This window comes from Camelus ferus, chromosome 29 (genome assembly GCF_009834535.1).
Source record: "Camelus ferus isolate YT-003-E chromosome 29, BCGSAC_Cfer_1.0, whole genome shotgun sequence".
Lineage (NCBI taxonomy): Eukaryota > Metazoa > Chordata > Mammalia > Artiodactyla > Camelidae > Camelus > Camelus ferus.
Genome location: NC_045724.1, coordinates 8,515,436 through 8,539,641, shown reverse-complemented (window position 1 = coordinate 8,539,641; position 24,206 = coordinate 8,515,436). Strand labels below are relative to the sequence as shown.

The window sequence follows — 24,206 nt, the reverse complement described above, 5'->3', positions numbered from 1 at the left end:
CTTGAGTATGTTTCAAAGCAACTTCGACCAAATAAAAATAGGAAATAAAATACTTTTATTTGTGTACATAACTGATTCAGGGATTTACATTGACAGATAACTCAAATCTACTGTAATTACTACATACCCTGCAGCTGGGGTAGCCTTCTAGCAGACAAACTAAGTCAACACTCTGTTACAAACAGTAATAGAGGGGCTCACTGGTGCAGATAATCCTAAACAGCAGAAAATCCCCAAATCACTTATTTTCAGCTTGGATATGCATTTAAGATTTTTTTTCAGCAGACATGCATTCTTAATTTCATTTTCCTTAGGTTAAGATTCTGTGAATTATACATTTTATTAATGATTAAATTGTCACATACCTTTCATTAGTCAATATATACAATATATACAAGAGTGTGTCCCTTGCCAGGGAAGATGGTATAACAGAGCTGTTTGAAGTTGGAGAATAGAGCTTTGTTCTCTGAGGAGAGAAATATTTCCATAGCCACCCCTTGTGGCCAGATTTCCATGAAGTTTGTTAAACAGAGTGTGCTCTGCATTTTCCGACGCCCAGCTGTACTTCAATTGTTATTTTGCTTGAGTAAGAAGGATAACTTTCACCCTTCTCTGACAGAATAAAGGAGGACAGATTCCTTGTTTCTTTGAACTAGAGAAACTCAGGTTATAAAGAAACCCACACACACTTGCTTTCATTTCAACACTGTAAATATAAAATTGTATCATAACAATGGTAATACGTTATTTTTTAAAGCAACAGATGTGAATATATTATTATCCAAGGGAGCATAATAGATAGGAGAATTTTCCAGGGATCTCTGTTTTGAAAAATATAGTGATAGTGGGAGAGGGTTCAAAAGTCAGGGAAACAGAGAAAGGAGATTTCCCTCTTGGCTTTATGCTTAAATATATTTATCTCCTCTCATCAACCCTGAGGCAGAGAAAGATGAAAATTAAACTCTGCCTTTACACTTTTCTTCTGTTACAACACATCTCAACCCAACCCTCCTTGCTCTGTTTATCCAAATCCTGCCTATTTTTCAAAGTGCAGCTCAAATCCTGCCTCTCTTGTAAAGCATTCCCTGACCACTTCATCTGGAAACAATCTTTCCTTCTTCTGAACTTCCACAAGACTTATTTTCCATACCACTCATTTAGCACTTATTATTTACTGACTGGTGGAGATGTAATGTTTTCAGAAATGTTGCAGCCATTGTGGAGAGGCTTTTTATCCTTTCGCATAGAAAATGTATCTATATTTTTTTAAAAGCAAAATAGGACTATGTGTCTTAATTGTTCTTAATAGATCTGAAATATAGTTTGTTAAATTGCAGACTACATCATCATAACTAAAAGGAAGCATGTCTGTCATGCTCACAGTATGCCAGCTATTGTTTTGAGAGCCTTAGAAATATTGAAAATTCTAACTAGTTTACAAATATTAGGTAGCTAATAATAGAGGTTTTATATGTATGTGTATGTATTCTTGTGTGTATCCATGTATTATATATGTATGTTTATGAATATGTGTGTATGTATATATATATAAAATCTTATTTTTATCATATGAATATCATATTGTAGAATCAAAATAAAACAATGTTTATCCATGAATTTATTAAAATATATCAATAAATTGTTAATAATTATAAATTTATTACTGAACTTATGCTATTTTTCTCACATCTACGATAGATAAAGAACAGGCTAATAAACATGTAGAAACACAGTATATCTTAGTATTTTCCATCTTTGATGAAAATTTTAGAAGGGAAAAGATCCATATATTTAGAGTAATACAAAATGAGATTTTGTTTCTGAAATGATCCTCTTCTTTTTATTCATCAGATAAAATATGTTTGCCTTATTTTTCTGAGGAAAAAATGTGGACAAAAACAAACAGTACTCAGCAATTCCCTAACAGTTCTAGATTCCAGTCTAGCATCACCATCAACTAGCTGCAAGTATTAACTTTCCTGATCTTCGGTTTCTTCACCTAAAGGTGAGAGGCACCAGTTTGATTAGTAGTATCATTCCCATTTCAAATCTTGAAATCCATGTATGATTTTGTCCATATAGAAGAGATTCTATTCAAATGAATTTTAAAAACCATATCTATCATTAATTTCTACAAGTATACAACTTAACATAATCCAGGCAAAAAATTTTCAATTTATAGAAGCTGATAAAGATAAAGTGATTAAAATAAAATTACAGGAATCTTATATCTATACCTACATTACCCTTTTATAGGTTTAAATATTTCCTAAATTAGCATCATATTAAAGGTTATGGAAATCATTTAAAGCAGATTAGCAGAAAAAAAGTCATTCAAAGTCCTTACCTCTGTGCTAGGTATGTCCTTGAAAAATTCCACATTTATTCTGGACTAATGGATACTGTACCTTTTCTTAGGTGCCTTTGCAACATCCAACATGAATATATTCCTTTCTATACAATTCAATCAATTTCAATCACACTTATATCACTGTTATTTTATGGTCATGGATTGTGTCTCTAGCATTTCTTAGGAAAGGGCTTTCCATTTGAAAGATATTTGTTAAAAACATGTTATGAAACAAATAGCTGGCAAGAACATATCTCCATGCCTATATCAAAAGTCAACCCACAAGGAAGAGATCTTCAAACTCTTTTTTTTCTACACTTTTCATTAAAATAAGTGACTTATGAAAAAGGAACTACTTTTTTTTTTAAATTAGTAATGCTTCTCTGTGTTGTGTTACTTTACTAATCACCTGAAACTATAGACTGTTTCAAAGAAACAGAAAACCTAGAATGAGGGTCTAGATGAACACTCTAAGAATGTATAGATAGAGATAGAGACAGAAATATAATGCATAAATGCATACATATGTGCACATATATACCTCTATAATACATATATATTCTTAGAGCAATTTATATAATAGAATACACTACAGTATATAGTCTTAGAATTTTGAGTATATATATATATACAGACAGTCCCAGGGTTACAATGTTTTGACTTAACAATTTTTTGACGACTATGGTATGAAAGCAATACACATTCACTAGAAACCATACTTCAAATTTTGAATTTTGATATTTTCTCAGTTAGTGACATGCCATATGATACTCTTCTGATGCCAGGCAGCCACAGCTCCCAGTCAGTCAGGATATCACAAGAATAAACAACCAACATACTTAAAACCATTCTGTAACCACACAACCATTCTGTTTTTCACTTTAAGTACACTATTCAATAAATTATGTAAGATATTTGATATTTTATTATAAAATAGGCTTTGTGTCAGATGACTTTGCCCAACTGTAGGCTCATATAACTGTTCTGAGCACATTTAAGGTAAGCTAGGCTAAGCTATGATGTTCAGTAGGTTAGGTGTATCAAATGCATTTTCAACTTAAAATATTTTCAACTTACGATATTTTCAACTTAACAATAGGTTAAGTCCTAAGTCAAGGAAGATTTTGTGTGTGTATGTGTTTGGGAGAGAGAGAGTTAGTCCAGACAAGCTGGTCCTACTAAAGACTGATTTTAAAGAGAATGCCAATAAGCCTCATGGATATAGTGATTTAGAGGCTGAGAGGTAACTAACCCACATAACCCCCAAAATAAAGATATTCAGGCTATTGAGGGACAAAGCTCATCCGTTAGGTACCCAGGCACTGTGATGAATAGAGAAGGAACTTTCCTCAAAAGGAATACCTACTTAAGGGACAGACTTGATCCTGAACAGTGACTCAAGGTTATGCTTCTCAGATTAGCCTCTAGCCCAACCTCAAAGATCTCAGGGATTTTAGGATGTGAGGGAATATGCACATTTACAAATGCAAGATGTGATAAGAAACCAGGAGTGAAGAACTATTCTGTTTTTCACAAATTTCAGTAATGAATATTTTATTTACTGTGGGGGTAAATAAGAGTAAAAAAGGAAGAATAATACTCATTATGTAAAACCAGAGGATACTGTCTGAGCAAGCTGACCAGGGGTCTCTGGGGAAGCAGGGAAGTTCCTCACTTTTACTAAGGTTGGTTGTGGACAGAAGCAAGAGATGCTATAGAGGGGAGGTAGGAAAAACATTGTGAAAAGGACCCAAATCCCACAGAAATTAGAAAGAAAAGATTGGGTGCTATGTTATAATTATTTCTGTAATGTTTTGTACTAATCCAAAAGATTATGAAGACTGAGAAAATAGAGTTAACATGTAAAAATCTTTATATTGCATGAATTGAAAGAGTGAATTGCAGGTTATAAAAGTCGTGTAACCAAATGTAATGTGCTCATCTTAACCTTTTTTTTTTTTACATTGAGGGAGAATATTTCATGATATATAGCACTTTAAGTTTTTCCTTAACCAAAAGCCATTTTGTATTATTTCTATTTCCTAATAGCCAAGGCCTTCAAATTGCTATCTACCATTACTATTAGTTATTTTTAGATATATTGTCACTCAAGCGGGGTTGCAAGTCTCTTTGAAGGGGAAAAAAAACACATCTTACATTTATTTGATTCCCTCTCAATATGTAACAGAAACCTAGAGCACAGGCTTGATATACAGAGGTGCACACATAGCAGGGCATTCATTTGAACATACACCTTAACTATGTCTCATCTACCAATGAGAAATATAAGACAACAGCTGAGATTGCTACCGTTAAGCTTAAGTAAGATTTATTATGGTGTCAAGTTAGATTCTAAATTTTGATTCTCTAAGAAACTGGAAAATGAGTGAGATATCAACTTAAAGGGCATTTTTTTTTTCTATTTTACGGTGTGTATTTCCTTTTAGAGTCATCTTCTTAACTGGCCATCTGCTAATCATGTATCTTTCAAAGTTATTCAGACACGAATTTCTTGTTATGATTAAATCTAGCCATTTTATTTTCATCAATACATTTTCCTCGCTGCAGCTGAAGAGATGAATTGGATGAAGGGATAAGAGGAAGGGAACAAAAATAATTGGAGAAAAAGGAGAGAAAGTGTCTTGCACAGAGAAAAGTAGGAGGGAACTGTAAACATCTACACCAAAGGGGGCATACCAAAACCATAACAACTCCCACAACCTTCCTTATTTGAAGTGAAAGGTTTAGCAAACTCAGCTGTCATCTGCTAATTTTATTTTTTTATGGCAGTTCAGTAAGTAAATGGGAATTCAAAAGGCATTTCCTACCCTTTGGTGCCATCATGAGGCCAAAATAACAAAGTACTGAGAAAAGTAGATCTCCAGGGTAACCCAAGGTTTTGATATTTTCTTTTCACTCAAAATGTAATTATCCAGAGAATGAAAGTTTATTTCAGAAAGAAATATAATTACTTTTACTATAATTGAAACCATCCAACCAACAAATCATAGCTCATATGTCTACATAGGTAGTTCACTGAGCGGAATAAAATGTACCTTAAATTTTTAAGCAACTGTGAAATTACAACTGTGAATTTGGAATCAATAAAATATTCATATTTTGAAGTTACATAGCCATGACCTAAAGCTTTTAGAGTGTTTTAAATCAATCACATCAATATTTTAGCTTCAAATATTTATTTGTTTATGCTACAGTGTCATAAGGCAGCATGTATGGTAAAGTTCCTCAGAGATCTCAAAGCACAATGTTATGATGTCACAGGAAGAGAATATGCCATTTTAGGAATGGGACAAATGACAATAGAAAGAATGCGGCAAAGCAATTTTTCAGAAAGAATAACTAATGCTATTTAAGAACTTTGCACCTAGACGAATCAAAGTATTAATCACTATCAGGTGATTCAGTATTTGAACTCTTTACAAAGTACATTTAAAATATTACAAAAAGATGTTTTGTTAAAAGTCTCTACCAAATACACTTGTTCTGCTATTTGTGTTTTATCTGTATCATTATCCCTGACTCATAGTACATCCATTCTTAGCCTTATTTTAAAGGCATCAATAGAGGTACAAAATATTCATTATTCATCTACTTTCTTAGTCCATATAATTTTTTGTGTGTGAATGGTTAAAGTTTTCTCATATGATGAAAATATGGTCCCTAAATGACGCCTGATCAGGCCAAATCTGATTTCTTCCCATCGGTCTTCAAAATTTGACCTACTTCTCTCTCATTTTACCTTTGTGACATTTAGAAGTGGAAAAGCCCCACAAATTTCACCTGTAAGGTATGGACTCTCTGTCTAAGGGCTGGAAAGTTTCAGTATGCATATGTCTTGCTTAGCTCAGCTTCTCTTATTTACTGGAAAAGCCACAGCCAGAGAAAAAATAAAACTGCTGAACTGACTTTTACCGGCTTTTGTTCTTAGCACATCATTTTCCCATCTTGTTCATACCTCACACTTTTATGCAGTATTTCCATATTTTCAGAATTACCATCATATTTTCAGAAACACCATCAACTTCAGTTATAATAAAGGCAGCCTGAATTGCTTTCTTTTCTTTCTCTTGTCTCAGAGACAGATTTTATATGTAGAAATGTAATAATTTGTTCTCATTTAAAGTCAGTGGTGATCTCCTTTTGTGACCTGGCCTCCAGCATTCTTTCTGTAGAATCACAGTGCTAATCCCAGCTTGGCTTTGGGCATATGTTGCCCTCATTTGGCCCCTGTAACGTTGCTCAAGATGGATCATTATTTCTAACATTATCCCTGGGATGAAGGGAAGTAAAATCTCCCTCCACAGTAATAGCATCAAAGGCCCCTTTTACCAGCAAGAGTTACCAAAAAAAAAAAAAAAAAAAAAAAAAAGACGTGGTTTCTGCCCTGATAAAATTCTCAAAGGCCCCCAGTCTGAGGGAGGAAGCTTGGGAGCCATCATCATTTTATATGAAAAGAAGTGCTGTGATCACCTATAACCTCCTTGGAGCAGGACAAGGCTATTCCTATGTCAAAGAATGTTCAAATATGTAAATGCTTTCCAGTGTCCAAATACTTAAATGTCACCTCATCATAATTCTATTCATCTCACATGCTGAGATGGCTCCTTTCTACTCCAATGACATCATCTTTTGCTTTTACTTCATTATGCAGTTTTGGAGAAGGGAAAGAAATTTAGGAGAGAATTGAGTACCTGATTCAGAAGGGATCTAAGAAAAGAGTCTAATTATAACAGAAATTATTTAATGCATAAAATTAGTTACACAAGTTATAGAGGGAAGAGGGAAGAAACTCAGAGACTACCAACAGCAGGGAACCACTACTAATCCCTAAGTGGAAAAGACAAATGGGTGAGACCATGTGGGAGAAGCCTGGGGATAATGTCACCTGGTAGAGGGTGGAACCCTATCACTCCTTTCCATAAGGAGCTGGAGACACAAATGGTACACCTGAGGCTTTTCTTCCCTTCCTGCTGCCTTCCAATTTCTGGCCAATGATTCTCACTGTGCAAACTTACCATAACCCTCAACAAGGGAGTGTTAGTTACACAGCCTGCATGAGTCAGCCTTCCCAAGACCCAGAGCAGAACAGAGGAATTGGAAGGAATGGATCTGGTTAAGACTAACTCAGGACTGGCAAAGAACCCTGGGTAAATAGGAAAAAAAAAAAATGTGTCATTGGGTATGTGTTAGAAGGAAAAGAGAAAAACCTGAAAAGCTATAAATGCCTAGTATATAATTCCCTTGGTTCATATAATTCCCTTTTGTGCTAGGCATTATTGTTTGAGAACAATCCATGGTTGGTTTTTCCAATCAAAAGACTTCTTTTATTACCAAAAAAAATTCATTTTTAAAAATTTCTTTGACATGTTGCAATTAAGAATAATGTATAATTTATTAATATTAATTTCTACTTTAAAAGATAAACTGTTCTTTTTCTTTGCTTAAAATGGAGTTACTGTGAAAATAATTTTCAGCTAAATTAGCTTCCCATTTTATTCCCTGCTGCTAGTAATGAAAACACATCTTTCAGCAGTGATGAAAGCGTAATTTCTAATGGTTTACAGCAAAGAGGGTTTTTGATAAAGTGGGGACAGTCAAAAGCAAAATCAGAACTCTGAGGCTATTTTATTTCAACTGAATTCATCTTTAAATGACATTATCCAAGAACTTTTGTTTTACTAATAATCTACTAATAATGGGAAAGTAGTATCTTCTGTCAAGATAGAAGGCTAATATTAAAATCAATAAAAATTACTTAGGAATATACCAATAATTATTTTTATTCAAGGTCAAAAATGTCAAAAAAAAAAAAAAAGAAAGAAACAATGGTTATATTTTTGCTTCAGGTTTTACTGAGATAACTAAAACTGTCAAGTGTGATCAACTTTAAATATTCCTCTCCACCTTCTGTATGTCCCCCTCCACGTATCTATATCCATTCCACCATTTCTTTATTGTAGAAGACTTGAGATTTCTCAAGTTATATATTAGCATGGGCAATATGAATATGCCTAAGGCAAAAAAAAAAATACACAACAAGAGTCAGGACCATTTCCAGGTTTGAGACAAAATCTAGCTTTAGCAAAAGAACTATATCTATCATGTTAATGTTGTACATAATATGTCACACTAATGTCATTAATTGAAACCCCCAATAAAATGTTTATTATCTTAATCTGTATTGGTTGTAAATTTTTATAGGAATTTATAAGTATACTACCTATGTTTAATCATATTTAGGAAGTGTGATAATAAAAATAGTTTGTCAATACCAAAGAAATCATAAGAATATTTTTTGCTCCTTTTAAGACTTTCATAAAACCCATAATGTTAGAAACATTGGGCTAAATATTCCCTAAGATTCTTCTCTGCTGTAAAGCACTATGGCATTCTCCTCTCTTTGCACTTATACCATATTTAACCATTAGAGGACAGTAAGACACTTGGACTAAATGAGATTTTTTGTTATCTTCCTCATTCTCCATGAAATTTTAGAATTGAAAGAAGCCTGCTATATATATTTTTTCATGTTAAGTCTTCAGAATCTACTGTGTATTTTATACTGACTTTTCAAAGGTTTCTTAGTTTTCACACAACAAATGCATTCCAATATTTCCACCTTCTCTGCATCCTCTGTCCACTTCTACAATAATTTTCCAAGAAAGTTCTAACGCCTCTATTAATATAGGTCATTAAGCCCAATATTCAAGGAGTCATCTCAGCAAATAATTGAGACCAACTCCATGTTGAATTTTGAATTAATGATGAATAGTGTCCTATCAAGGAATTCTCCATATGCAGTCTTACGTTGTGCATTTCCAAAAGTGTCCTAAGACCCTGAAGATCCATTCTTCTATATACTCCCCTGTTCTCTGCTCACAGGTCTTCAAATTCCATTGACATATTACTATGTTTTTCCCAGAAGAGAACGTCTGGATTCTAAAGTCTTATACCTAATGGGAGTGTTGGAGGTGGGCTTTGAGAAAAACAGTGTCATCTTGTGAGGCACTTGCTTCAAGTAACATTTTTCTTTTCATGTTCTCCAGGCAATGGGAAGTTGCTATTCTCTGATAAAGTCAAAAAAAGGTTGCTTCTGATCACCAAAAGAGTCCTGTATGAGTTTTCAGAGTAACACTCTTTACTTATCAGGGCCCGACTTGGACACAGAAGGTCTGTAGACACCACGCATCTAATCTTTGCAGCTCTTTTCACTTTATAACACTCTGGACCTGATTTTCAGTGCAATGAGGCACTAAGGGCTGGAGGAAATGAGAATCACCTTTAGTGACGTCAGAGTGCCCTCTGACTTTTTCAAGCATGCCTTAAATTGGTAATTAATTGGTTGAATTTGATCATTTGAGGGGAGGGGAAGTCTTCATTTTCAATGCCATTTAAAAGAACCAACCTACTTCACAATCGTATAATTATCATCTCCCTCACATCTGGTATATGCAGTGGTTTCCCTTCTCCCAATATATTAACCTCCACCTCTACCTCATCACAATTAGCTATATGTAAAAAGGTTTAGTAATAAGGGTGGCAATTTATAATTCTGCTCTTAATGCTGTCTTAGGTTACTTGGAAATAGAGCTTGAGCTCATGCTACTCAATGGCAAAACAAACAACGTATCTGAAAAATGGGCAAAGGACCTGAATAGACAGTTTCCCAAAGACATACAAAAAAACCAACAGGTATATGAAAAAGCACTCATCATCTCTAATTTGGGGGAAATACAAATCAAAACCACAATGAGATTTCACTTCACATCTGTTAGAACGGCTATTATCAAAAAGATAAAAGGAAAATAAGTGTTAACAAGGATGTGGAGTAAAGGCAATCCTTGTACACTGATGGTGGGAGTGTAAATTGTACAGCCATTATGGAAAATGATATGGAGGCTTCTTAAAAAATTAAAAATAGAACTACCGTATAACCCAGTAATCCCTCTTCTGGGTATATGTCTAAAGGAAATAAAAGTAGCACCTCAAAGAGATAGCTACATTCCAATGCTCATAGCAGCATTATTACAATAGCTAAGAGATGGCAACAATTTAAATGTACATTGATAGATGAATCAATAAAGAAATTGTGATATGGCTATACAGTGGAATATACATTTATAACATAAAGAGATCCTGCCATTGTGATACCATGAATGAAGCTAAAGGACATTATGCTAAGTGAAATTAGCCTGACACAGAAAGAAAATAAAATGATCTCAGTGATATGTGGAATCTAAAAATGTCAAACACATAGAAGCAGAGAGTTGAACAGTGGTTACCAGAGCTGAGGAGGTGGGAGAAACGGGGAGATGTGATCAAAAGGTACAAAGTTTACGTTATGTAAGAGGAATGATAATAATAATAATTCTAGAAATCTAATGTATAGCACAAAAAAAGAAAAAAGATAACTATTTGAGGAGATGGATATTCTAGTCAATGATTACAGTAATCATTTTACCATCTATTTTTTTTTACTATCATTTCTTAAGATGTACATCTTAAATATGTACAATTACTATTAAAAACAATAGTAATAAACAAACAAACAAAAAAAAAAAAACCCTAGAGGCTGAGGATAAACTTAATTGCTAATGCTCTGGTCTACAGCACTCCAGCTGTGGTCTGTTCACCAGCTGCGTCTGCGTTGCCTTGCAGCTTTTTAAACTACAAGGGCTGGGCCCCCACCCCAAACATGCTGAATCAGAATATCTAGGGGGAGCTCAGATACGAGGGTATAAAAAAATCTCTTTAGGTGATTCTCAGTTTCACTAAGTTTGAAGGATATTGCTATTGAGAGAAACGCAGTTTTAACGGAGTGAGTAAAAAGCAAAGCAGAGAAGGAGGGGAAGCAGGACAAGTCTTCACAAAACGGTCAGCCCGGTGCTTACTCGGCAAGATACACCTCCAAAGAAGCGTTGCAGAAACCCCAGTCCAGCAAAGGAAAACTGAGGAGAGGGCTCTTCCAACACCTTTTTCTCACCGGTCAGTGTTGCCCCTGTGGTTCATTACTATTCCTGCACGTCAAACCCGCTCACGTGACCACCCGGTAAAACAGACTGTGCTACGGGATTTCATCAGAGTGAGGAAGTGGTAGGAGGGGCGAAATGTATTTACTGCATGTTTTCCAGTATATCCAAACATATTTCCTCCTTTGTGCATTTTATTTTATTTTGCTTTGAAATTTTGAGAATTTTATAAAATGAAATAGGACGCTATTATTTGGTACATCATGAATTTGAATCTCCTCTTGTTTGAAAGAGAAAATTCCAGCTCTCTGCTCCCACCTGACTACTTTTATTTGCAGTTGGGAGGAAAATGACTGCCGCTTAAGTTTCAACTTTTATTGTTAAAAGTTTTCTGCACTTCCTTCAAAATGCCTGCGGGAGCTTGTGGAAAAGGGGGTCAGCAAATCTATCCTGTTCCATGTATTTTTGCTCGGGATGTGAGAAGCTGAGGGGCCAAGACGGCAGCACAGCCCCCTCATCATCTATGTCATATCTGCCACTGATTCTTCTTTCAAAGGAACTCTTACTTGCCCCTTCTTTTGCTTTGCCACGGACACCTGCCAAACGGAAATCCTGATCATCTCTCACCTGGCTTAATACAAATATCTCTCCACCCTTACTTCCAGCTCTATTCTCCCACTTTCCTGTTGAAAACAATTTTTGAGCAGTTGCTATTTCCTACACTGAAAAAAAAAATCTAGATGCCATTAGCTGTTCTCATCTTAGCTTCTACTATCATTTTATAAATCCTCCACTCCAGTCAATAAGTCAGTTGACTCTTCACTGTGTTCTCTAAAAGGCAGGCTATGAATACATTTATAGCATGGACTTGCTATAATATTCTAGTTAAAAAAGTAGACTTTTAAAAGAGTAGGAATGAAAGGTAAAATCTAAAGAAGCTACATGACAAAGAGAACAATTCATTGCATAAGTAGCTGGAGCAGAGCCATCAGTTAACAATGAACCCTGCACTAACATTCAACAATTATTTGTAAACCTGGGGGAGAACAGTCATCATCTTGAATCTGTTCATTCCCACTGGTAAAAAAAAAATGTTTTTCCTTTGAAAGTGACAAATAAAATACCAACGTGGGCCATCTGGTATCTGGACAGAATCAATTTCAAATACTAATCAAGCTCAATTCAGCCTGGACCATTACTACAGATGGGCTTATTGCCCAAGAGCTATAGTTTCAGAATCAAATGAAAACGGGACCCTTCCAGTACTGCAAGTGGACCAAGTTTTGAAAACATGCTACTAAGAGTTATTCAAATAAAATTCTCTAATAGTAAGCATATGGTTTTATTTACTATCACTCTTTTATCCCTAAATAATCATGTTCAATATTCATTTTGAAATTGGTATGAAGCCATGACAAAGAGGCCTAAGTATTTGGCAGCACAAAGCTGCCCAATTTATCAATATTTGGTAAAGCAGAAATAGCATTTATAAAGACCAGATGGTCTTTGCTTATGAAATTTTAAGTAACGGATATCATTTACATGAACTATAAGGTAAAAAATAGAGGTATAAAGGATTCTTTGGGACTATAGTTGGAGAGTGATTTTGCATTCACTCCTCTGTTTCTTACTTACAAGATCATAAATAATCGCCACTTGTTTTTAAGTAAGACTCCAACAAGACTATATTACGGAAATTACTACAAAAGTAATAGAGCTACAATAGATAATAGAGATTATCTAATCTCCTACTTTTAAAGATTATAAAATTGAGTTTCAGAAAATTCAAATGATTGAATTGCCTAATCCAGCAGATAGGTGGACCCAACCACACTACATCGTACTTCCTCTTTAGATAGAATGTTACTGGTTAGAATAGTATTAATATTCACTAAGTAGCAACGATTGATTAGGTATGAGACCAAAGACATATGCAGAGAAAAAACATATACAAATAGGCTTCGTACAAAAGGGAAATAAGAAAGAAAAAAAAGTAAGATAGAAGTGGGATCAGCATTTTAGCATTTTAGCAAGAGTAGCTGGAGCAGTGGCAACAAGATAATGTTGCTCCTTGTTGCTTAAATTGGTTACTCTTCTAGCCATGTGCTCTGGAAGGCAAAGCTCTTAGAAGTAGATTTAATAATCTGTTTATAACATTTAGGACTGAGTTTAATATCGGCAATGATTAAAATTTTCACATACAAATGTGAATGTTTATGTGTGTTTTATTTGTTAGGATATTGATAATTATACAAATATTTATCTGCAATTACAATATAATTCTGTTTAGGATTTAGAGCATCAGAACCAACTTGCACAACTCTCTGAAGAATAAATTTGAGAATAAGTCATCCAAAGTGTATTCACAATTTGATTCTTGATGCAATTAAAAATTCCAAGCTTACAACAAATAAAATAACTTTGCTTTGAATTCCTAGAGGAGGAATTTAAACTTGACTGAACATGCTTAAAATCATGTTTCAATAAAACCTCTCATTTAAGTCACTGATATATGTTGTACCAATGCTTATTCACTTCCAAATTCCGAAATCTAATAAAATAAAACAAATTTAATTCTGAAGCTGAAGTATTCCTTTAGATATTTAATACATATATGCAATATATATATATAAGAATGAAAAGAAAATTATAGGTTAGTAATGTAAAACAAATAATAAATCTAAATACAAGAATAATATATTCCCCCTCCATCAAATAAATACCTAAAAATATTTCATGTATCTGTTTTCATTAATAAAATGATGACTGAAATCTTGGTGATTTCAACACAAAGATGTCTTTATTCTTTTAATTTGTGCCAACTAAAAATAATAATAAAGAAAAATAGATAAAGGATTTCTTTTTTTAATGAAATTAAAAAATAGTCCTAAGCCTGTAGCATAATCTATGGATAACAGCTGCCAAATACAGTGCAACTAATTCCAGATTGAGAGAGGATGTCAAGAACATATGCAAATCTCAGCTAAATTCACTCAAAGGACAGATTTGCTTGAAATTAGAAGACACATACCTTTAATTACTTTAACAACCATTTGAGCAGGAAAGCATACTTAAGAGATTGGAAACATGTAAGTTATCTCAACTCGATCACTGTTTAAGCCTGCTATACCTAGTTGAAAACCTCTGGATATTACATGGAATTATAGCTTGGATTGACTTGGAATAGTGAGCTCTAGTGATGTGGGCAGGCCACGAAAGAATTTCTGAAACATGTCCCCCATGACAGAATGGCTTGCAAAGGAAAAGACTTGAAGGTTCAAAAGAGAAGACACTTGAAGACATGTCAGCATTGCAAGAAGAAGAATAGAAATCCAGAAGAAAGAATGTTTCAGGGACTTGTGTTGGCAGTTGTTAATTAACGTCTATGGAACAAAACTAAATAGAAAATCACCTCATAAAAATTATAAAGGAGACCTCCTGCTCACCTCAACTCAAGAGTGAATGTGGGGAAGGGTTCAAGATGGTGGCATAGGAAGATCCTGAACTCACCTCTTCCCAGAGACACTACAAATCCACAACTGTATATGGAACAGTTTCTTCTGAGAAAGACCTGAAAACTGGATGAACAGAACCTCCACAACGAAGGATGAAAGGGCAGCATCAAGATAGATAGGAGAGGCAGAGACACGGTCTTACCAAAACACAAAAGCAAAACAAAAAACCATCCCAGCCATAGCAATTCACAATAGAGAGGAATCTCAGAATGCAGAACTTCTCCTTGAGGAGCACTGGTTTGTGCTCCACATCAGGCACTCCAATCATTAGATCCAGTACAGGATGGACACGACCTCTAAATACCTGTCTCTGAAACCAAATGGGAAATATGTTCAGGAAAACCATAAAACTGTAGGGAACAGAGAACCCGCTCTTAAAGGCTCACACACAGACATACTCACCCTAGGACCCAGCACAAAAATATCAGTTTGAAAAGAGCCTAGACTGTAGGTGAAGGAGACCCTCTTACTAATCTTGGAGTATCTAGCAGAGAGACAGGAAAATGTTGGAAATGTTTCCAGGGACAGAGACACAGGGTGACAGCATTTTTGCAATCTCTTCCTCCCTGGCTAAGCACAGGGCTGGTAGGTGCCATTTTGGAACTCCCTCTCCAACTAGTGGAGCCAGACTATGTGTGTGGAAGTGACAAAGTGTCATAGTGTCTGATAGCGTCATAATATCCAGAAATAACTTTCATATGTTTGAGAAAAATAATAATAATTATCGTAATAAATACATATAAGTGTGTGTATATATATATATATAGAGAGAGAGAGAGAGAGAGACAGAGATTAAGGCAAATGTGGCAGAATGTTAAGAATTACTGAATCCAGGTGAAGAGTATGCAGATCTCCCTTGTACTATCCTGGCAAATTCTGTATTGCTTAAAATGTTTTCAAGTAAAAAAAAATTAATGAAAGAACACCTAACTGGATTTTAGAAGAAGACAGGAATTTAAATAATGAATTTTTTTTCTTAAAATTTGCTCATTTTTATAGTATAGAAATAATAATCTTGATTTTAAGAAACTTTAGAGGAAAATCAGAAACAAAAGTTTAAAAATAAAAAATAATCATTTCTAAGCACCCGAGAGGGCTATTACTAACATTTTTATTCATTCTATAAAAGTATAATTAACATAATATAAACTATATTCCTTTAAAGGTAAAGTTTAACAAGTTTTGACATATGTATACAGCTGTGAAATAATTACCACAATCAAGGTAAGGAACATATTATTCAGTCGCAAAAGTTTCTTCATTGCCCTTTGTAACCTCTCCTTCCCTCCCTTCACTGCCACCGCTCACCTCCAGGAATACAATGCTCTCTCTGTCAGTATAGACTAGCTTAAGCATTCTGACATTTTATTAGTTTTTTGTCTCAATTCTTCTGCTCATCATAATTATTTTGAGATGCATCCATGTGATTTTGTATCAATAGCTTTTTTATTGTCATGGATAGCATTCCACTTGATGGACATGCCAAATTTGTTTATCCTTTCACCTGTTGATGGAAATTTGGGTTGCTTCCCAGTTTTGAGCTGTCACAAATAAAGATGCCTGAATGTCCATGTACATTTCTATAGACCTATGCTTTCCTCTCTCTTGGGTAAATACCCATGTGTGCAATGGATGCATCAATGTGGTCAATACATATTTAACCTTCTAGGAAACTGACAAACTGTTTTCCTAGGTGAGTGCACCATTTTACATTTCCACAAGCAGTATATGAGGGCTCCAGGTGCTCCACATTCTTACCAATCCCCCCACATTTAACTTTAGGTGTTCAAAAACTGTGTAATGGTATTTACATTCATTCTATTTTCATTAACCTTGAATATCAATACTCTTAACATCTCCATTCATAAATGAAGAAATTGAGGCATGAAAAGATAAATGATTTGTCTAAGGTAAAAAAAATTCATATGAAAGAAGGTTAGACTCAATCCAGACCTCGGATTCTAATTCCTGTGCTTTAATCCTTAAGGCATACTGCAGAAGATTGGAGATAGAATTGGACTTTGAAAGCTTAGATTCTGATTTCTAGTGAGACGTTTTCACCACACTTTTATGCCCAAGGGAAAAAACCTGGGCTGTGCTGCCAGTGATGCCAGCACTACTTCAGAGACGTGTTCTGGAGGGACACTACTCCAATTTATTTTTAAAGCTTAATTTTTTTGTTGTGAGTTTGTTTCTTAATTTTCTCAAGCCAGGATGGGAGGGAAAACAAAGACTAAAAAAACAATACTAACTATGTATCTGTGTATGAGTGTGAGTGAGTGTGTGTGTGTGAGTGTGTGTGTTTATAAGTATGAAAATACAAGAAGAAAAGGCAAGGCCAGAATCTATAAAGCTAAAGATTTTGATTTTCTCTTAGAAGCAAGGGAAAGCAATTGAATGATTTTGAAAACATAGTTGAAATAATCAGATTTGTGTGGCTACTAGGCTGTTCAAATAGAACAAAGGAGAAATGATAGTGGCTCAGACTGAGATGATGGCAATGAATATGAAGAAAAATATTATATATATGTGTATATGTATGAATATATACACACATATAGAAAGTGAAGAAAAGTAAGGAACTGAAGATCATTCCTAGGTTTTTGTGTTGTATGGATCATAGTACCAAGGAAGAAAGGATTTCCAGGATGGAACGGCGTGGAAGAAGAAATAATTGAAGTTTCCATTTTAGACATGTAAATTGCAGAGATGCCAAGCAGTGTATCTCCAATTTCCCCAAGGAAAAGAATCACCTGGGGAGCTTATTATATATATGGATTATCACATATTCTGCCATAAATTCTGGTTCAGTAGTCTGAGTTGAGCACAAAGTGCTGGATTTTTTTCACACTACAGGGGGAAAAAAAGAATACAGAAGATCTCTATCAACAGATACAGAGTGATTTCCAATATATTAAAGGCAGAGTTCAAAGGAGTATAGTGTGCTATTTTTCATGTAAGAAAACGCATGTATCTACTCATCAGTGCAAAAAGAAATGCAAGAAGGAAAAACCAGAGACTAGTGTGACTAACGTCTCAGGAAGCAGATGGGAACTGGGCAGAAAGAAAGGAAGAATAGGAGTGAGGTAGAAAGAACGAGGAGGGGATGACACTTGAATATGCCTTTTTTTTTTTTAACAGTTCTGACCAAATCTATGAGCATTTTTTGCATAGACAAGTAAACAAATAATTAAAATCATGCAGGATTTGAAAGGATCACCAACTGGATCACAAACAGTAACAAATAAGCCTAAGATTTTTACAAATAAATAACAAAATCACACTGAAGGAGGCAGGGAAGAACTGACCTAACTAACCCTGGAAAACAGCATTTTAATATACTGTAATTAAAAATACACTTAATATACACTGAAAAGCTAAAGACAAAAAGAACTGTACACAAGTACTGAATTTGTTAGTAAATTGTTTTTTCATAAGTGTAAAGGTCAATGATATTAAAGTATTTTATGTGTATTCCAGAACTGAACAAATATGTAAATAGATTGTAAATAGGAGAATTAGGTTTCTAATTGGTAGAGAAAAAAGTTACAAATAAGGAAAGGATAAGGAAGGCTAGAATAAACCTTTTGGTGTTGAACTGGAATCAAGGTATCAGTTTGAACTCATGTATCAATTTGAAGTTACATATGTATGTGTACGTGTGCCTGTGTGGGTATGCACACACACACACACACTAGATAAATATGAAAATAGACAGATATATTTGTATATGTGTATGTATTTGTATATGTGTTGTTAGCTCTATCTGCTAAAAGGGCAATGGAGTAGCTTAGGTAGTAATGGGTACACTTCATACCAACATGCTGGTTTCTAAATACCATTATTAATGCAGGGAAAAAGAATGTCATGGAGAAATGACTGATACAAGACTAGGACAAGGTAAAGTAAAAGATGGTCTGGAGCATTTTGTGGTGCCAGAAAGTAAAGTACTACTCCAAAAATTGAATGGCCACATAGGAAAAACACAGAAGACAGCCTGAAGGAGTATCAATGACCAAATGTGGAACACTGAGAAACAAAATAATTAGTGATAGTAATGGATTTTAACCCATAGACTAGAGTAGATATCCACAAGTTCACACTGATATATATATACACACACACATACATACACACACATACACACACACACAATAACCAAGTAAATACATAAATGAAGGAGAAGGAAAAAATCTTCCTTACAGTCAAATTATAGTTAATAAATGTAGAAGGAATGATCAGAATTGGAAATGATCGTTCCTCAAACGCCACATAATTGTTGGAGCCAGGAAGTATTGATGAATGCTAAAATTAATGTGGGAAAATTAAACAAAAAGCAGGATACTTAAACAACCTCAAATAATTACAAAAAAGGAAAAATAGCAACTTTCCAGCTATCATTATAATCGAGTCATCAAAGTTACCATCACCAGTGATGAGACATGCAGACTTCTTGCTCCTCTAATGCAGTGCACTGAAAAGGGCATGGCATCTCTCCTGAAGTGTTCTTGTCAAGAAATACATATCCTCAGTCTAAACATGAAAATACCAAATAAACCCAAACAGAGACAAATTCTACAAAATGACTGGCTAGGATTTTCCACTAGTTCAAGGCCATAAAAGACAAAGAAAGACTGAGGAACTATCCTAGACTGGAGAAGAATGAGGAGCTATGGCAAGTAAATGCAACAAGGGATCCTATATTTGAGCCTGGGCCACAAGACAATAGGCAGTATCTGAATGTGAGTCTATAAATTTGTTAATAGTATGATGTCATTGTAAACTTCCTGGTTTCAATCATTGTACTATGGTAATAAAAAATGTTAACATTTTGGGAAACTGGGTAAAGGGTATTACAGGAACTCATAATGCTATGTTTGAAATTTTGCTGTAAACAAAATTTGATAACACAGTTTTGTAAAAACTCAGTTTGGACACTTCTGAACAGCTCTTTCATGTCCTCCTGGAAGAAAGCCCCTTGTTTAGGGATAATACTGATTCAGTGGGGGAAATAAGATTTGCACAGGAACAGTCCTGACATTTGTAGAGTGTGGCACAGGAAACAACTTCAAATGGCCATCTCAAGACATCATATACTTAAGTGTCACCATGAGTGGCACGTGTGAACTATACAAATTTACGAGGAGTTGCAAAACCATAGAATCATAGAGTTTTCTCACTGTAAAAAGGCTCTGCTTTTCCGACTTCTTAACTTCAACCTCTGCTAAACCACTTCAGTGACAGGGAGTTTATGATTGTAAAATGCAGTCTACTTTGTCGCTAAGAAGTTCTAGTTGTTAAAATAGTCGTCCTTTTACCAACCTGAACCTGGCTATCGGGCTAAAACCTTCAGCCACCCGGGCTAAAAGCTTCAGCCACCACCTAGCTCCCTCCTGGCCTTATCTCATCTATTCCCAGTTCCTTCAGGTAATTATCATATATTTTAGATCCCAGACACTGTACTGAATTGGCCACTTTCTTCAGCATAATTGCTTATTTGTTGAATGTGATGTTTTAAGACTAAAAGGAGTTGTTTGCTGTTTTCTGTAAAATATTCAAACATAAAATTTCCAATCAACCAACAACTCTTCACCTAACATGATTCATGTACACCATTGATAAGTAAAATTAAAAATTCAAATTATTTCATTCTTAAGAAGTGATCAGAACACATACATATCTGTAATGTGCAGGAAATGTAAATTTTCTCTCTGTGCATCTGTAACACTGCCCTGTTGATGCTGCCTAGCAATGTGTGTGGGATATCCTGCTGCTTACTAAGAAGTTAGACATGAAAAAATATTCTTTGTTCCAAACAGATATACATATATGAATTTTTATTCTCTGTTTTTGTGTGTATCTCACTTGTACTATTCATCTATGTGCACTCAAGTGCATTCACCAAACTGCATCATATGCTTCAAAGTAGATCACTTCAGCTTTTATGAGATTATTATACTTATTAACCAATATTTGAGCCCTTAATATGTGCCAGTCATTTTAGCCTGTTAAGCACAGAGGTCCAGAGCATGGAGTTGAAGTGTACTCACTTAATTTGAGCAAATTACTTAATCTTTCTAAGCCTTCATGTTTGTACGTGTAAAATGAGAATAATTACAATATTGAACTCATAAGGTAGGTGGTAGAAAACATCTAGGTGTTAAGAGCTCATTTCCCTACCTGACGACAAGTATTCATTCATTGTTAACATGATGGTGATGATGATGAAAGTGATGCAGCTACCAGCAGGTGTCCCTATTAGGCCTGTAAGAATGGGTGAATAAGCCACAGGATCATGCCTGTGTGCATTTCCTTTCTAAGGCTAGGCTGCCTTTGCCTTCTCACCTCCGGTTCCCACTCCTCATGTGTTTAAAGATCTCCCAAGATAGTTCAGGTCCTCTCGTCTATGAAGCTATTCTGAACTACTTCTCTAGAATAAACTTAAAATAACTTGCTAGCATTTCTATCAATTTATATCAAGTACAAACTTCTGCAGTGGAATATATGACACTTTATTGCAATTTTTGTCTCTACATCAGCTTGCAACTCTTTTGAGGAAAGAAACTGGGTCTTATTCCCAGAACCTAAACCAGTACCAGCTCATGTCATAAATGCTTAGTTATTTTTTCCAGTATGTTAAGGAAAACTCTTATTGAAAATTCAGACTTGTTGATGTTCATGCAGTCTTAAGAATGGACTTTCTCATAACTTGTATAAATCTGTATGTAGCAAGTGAAATTAATCAATGGCAAGCTTTATTTATATTTATGTAATCTTAAACTAATTTAAAAAAAGCCATCTGATCCTTCCGGGTTAAGCTAGAGACATTAAGCATTTTAACATTATATAAAGGAAAGACTGACTAGCTTTCTTTCACAATTGTATATTCTCATATTTTAAAATAATGTCAAAATTTTAACTTTTTTAACTATCTTCTTCTTCCAGATTCAGCTAAAGTGTGGCTCTTAACATAAGCCCAAGTTTTGAAGCTACTAGAAGAAGGTAAACACCTAGTGATTTCAACCGCTTTTGGTCAGCCTCAGGGTTTCATCAGAAATAATTCCTATTGACCACAATATCTGCACTTTCAGTCTTTTTTTCCCCTACCAAAAACAAGAAAAAAGTTCAGCGACAGTTCCAGAAACATCCACAAGGGGGCAAACATGCTTTATACACACAATGAAGAGAAACTTGGTAATAAACTAGTTACACTGAGGAAAAAATGGAAGTGGAGTTAATAGTGACATTTGACCCATATTAGAAAGGAAACACTGCTACATATGCTTTAAAGATAAGATGTTTGTTTAATGTTTACACTTTACTCCTATTTTCAGTGCCAGAGGAAGCACTCCTGGGGGTTGGAGCCAGGTGTAACAGACTAATGTCTCTTCACAGAGAAGCAAAGCACTTGAAATCACTGCAAGCTGTTATACAAATTTCTATTCTAAAAACTTTAAAATTAAAAATAGTCTTGTAAAATTCATTTCTGAAAGACTTTATCAAAAATGCTTACCTCATCTCAGATAATGTCATCGACTTAAGGATCAAGAAATTACAGACAGGAATTCAGCTGAAAGAAACACACAGAGATCCTGTGTAACTGAGTGAACTGTGGGGGTTATCACTGTGTTTGCTCTTGTCATAATTGTCAGTCAAGGTTTTCAGCTCTTGTGACCCAGACATACAGCTAAAACCAAGTGTAGTGCTCCAGGCCTAACTCCTCAATTCTCTGCCTCTCCTGATTAGAGTCCACGGTCCATCATTAGAATCACACTTACGTGTAGACTCTGTGAAGTTCCTCGGCCCTCATTCTCAGTCCTGTTGGCCTTGCAAAATGCCCGACCTAGTGAAATAGAATCTTAGGCCAACTCAGCCACTGTGCCAAGCCCCTAAACATGGCTAGATTAAAAAACAAGCAACAGCGCTAACTGATCTCATTTAAATTCATGGCCACTTACCCCTTGTGAACTTAGTGCTTACTGGAAAACTGACTTCTTAATTCTCTTTTCTTCTGTTCTAGATGACAATTTCATAACTCCTCTTTCTTTACATCTACAACATCTCTTTATCTAAATTCTCAGCTGCTTCTTATTTCACTCTCAGTACGGGAGGGATCAGAATAGAATATCCATAAGCTCCTAACATCAAGTCTGCTAACCTACCTGGGTCTACCTGAAACCACCTGTTCTACCTTCCATCCTAATTTAGCAGAAGAAATGTTTGTCCTCTAAATCCAAGCCCTCCACTCTGCACTCGATGTCTCCCCTCTTGCCTAATCAGGGATTTCTCTTCTCCTGTGTCTCCTCTTCCCTGCACCTGAAGGAGTACAAAGCAAACTGAAAAACTGACTTCCCTGAGGCGAAAACCATTTGCTGATTTGTTCTTTACTGAGAAACACTTTAACCAGAGGCTATGCTCCAGGAAGGAGATAATAGGCTGATAATCTCAGAAGAATGGGCAGACCCTCCGGAGTTCCTCCTGAAGATTTCTTGAGGTTAAGAGGAATGGAGCACCCTATAAAATGCCTTGATTTTTATCACCTTTTCTGCTCCATCCAGTTTTTCTATAGAACCTCAAGGCCCCAACCCCGAGATGGGCTCACAGTCTTTAAGGCGCTAGCGTGCTGTGGCTCCCCTTGCTGGATGGAGCAAAAAAGCTGCTCTTTTCTTTGCTCCCAAAACTCTGCCTCTGAGTTTGAATTCACTTTTCGGGGTGCAGTGACCGATTTTTCCGTAACACACCTTCCATTATTTGCCCTCTACTAGATGTTCCTATCAGTATACAAGGATCTAATGTTTCTCATTTTAAAGGAAAAAAAATTCTAATCATTGCCCCACGCTCTGCTCCTTTTTATAGCAAAACTACTCAAAAAAGATAGCTCTACTTAACATTTCCACTTTTTCTCCCACTTACCTATTTCTGCCCTCTCCACTACATAGAAACTTTTCTTCTCAACGTTATCAGTTACATCTATGTTTCCAAGTCCTATCATCTTAATTTATTAGGAGGACTAATATTCACTCCCTCTTCCTTCTTACAGCTTTCCACTTGGCTCATGGGACAGTTACTCTTATCTTCCTGCTCACTTCTTCCCATGCCCTTCTCGTACCCTCCTAGAGAATCCTCTACATATCGGAGTATCTTACAGCTCAGTCTTTCAAAGTCATCTATCCTCCGCCTATACCTACTTACAAAGTGATTTCATCTCAAAGACTTTTCATACCATGATGATTTACTAACTTTCATCTATAGCCATGCTATCTCTTGCTGCTGAATTTTGGACTAGTATATCCAGTTGTCTGCTTCCGGGATTCACTAAGATATGACAGGCATCACAAACCTAGCATGTCC

At 35.3% G+C, this 24,206-nt stretch overlaps 1 long non-coding RNA gene across 5 annotated transcripts in view; it reads right to left on the bottom strand.

The window, feature by feature from the left end:
- LOC116660499 overlaps window positions 1-24,206 on the bottom strand; it is a 344,375-nt gene that overhangs the window by 187,610 nt on the left and 132,559 nt on the right. For 3 of the 5 annotated variants that reach the window (XR_004316050.1, XR_004316049.1, XR_004316052.1), the window contains one exon: window positions 22,369-22,425. The exons of the other annotated variants lie outside the window; for them this stretch is intronic. This is a non-coding gene — a long non-coding RNA (uncharacterized LOC116660499). The remainder of the gene's footprint in view (window positions 1-22,368; window positions 22,426-24,206) is intronic. 5 annotated transcript variants of the gene reach the window in all.